Here is a 299-nt window from a genome sequence, read left to right as displayed (position 1 = left end):
AGGAAGGAGACAGGTGTTTGAAGCGTGATCTGGCTCATCTCTCCTTGCACGTGTTTGTGACAACCCCGAGAAAGAGGCGGCACAGCCATTGTTTCCCGCCGTTTCCAGACAGCTGTTGGAGAGCAGGCTTAGAGGAGGTGGAGTTGGCTCTATTGGGGGTTCCTACAGTGCCGAGGAAGGCAGGGGATGCTGGGGAGCCCTCGTAGAGACACAGGGTAGGGCCATTGGCTTGTGGCCATGATGGCATTGATGCTCCCGGAAGCCCAGGGCTAGAGGGAGGGGGGGGTGGGGGGCGGCTG

The 299-nt window shown here is 60.2% G+C and overlaps 1 protein-coding gene across 3 annotated transcripts in view; it reads left to right on the top strand.

Moving 5' to 3' along the window:
* The window catches only part of SIRAL2 (SIR2 antiphage like 2), a 26,656-nt gene that overhangs the window by 8,040 nt on the left and 18,317 nt on the right, over positions 1-299 (top strand). The window lies entirely within an intron of this gene.

Source organism: Tupaia chinensis, unplaced genomic scaffold (genome assembly GCF_000334495.1).
Source record: "Tupaia chinensis unplaced genomic scaffold, TupChi_1.0 Scaffold143651_1, whole genome shotgun sequence".
NCBI classification, from domain to species: Eukaryota; Metazoa; Chordata; class Mammalia; order Scandentia; family Tupaiidae; genus Tupaia; species Tupaia belangeri.
The sequence above is the reverse complement of the archived record's forward strand: the minus strand, read 5'-3'. Positions and strand labels throughout refer to the sequence as shown.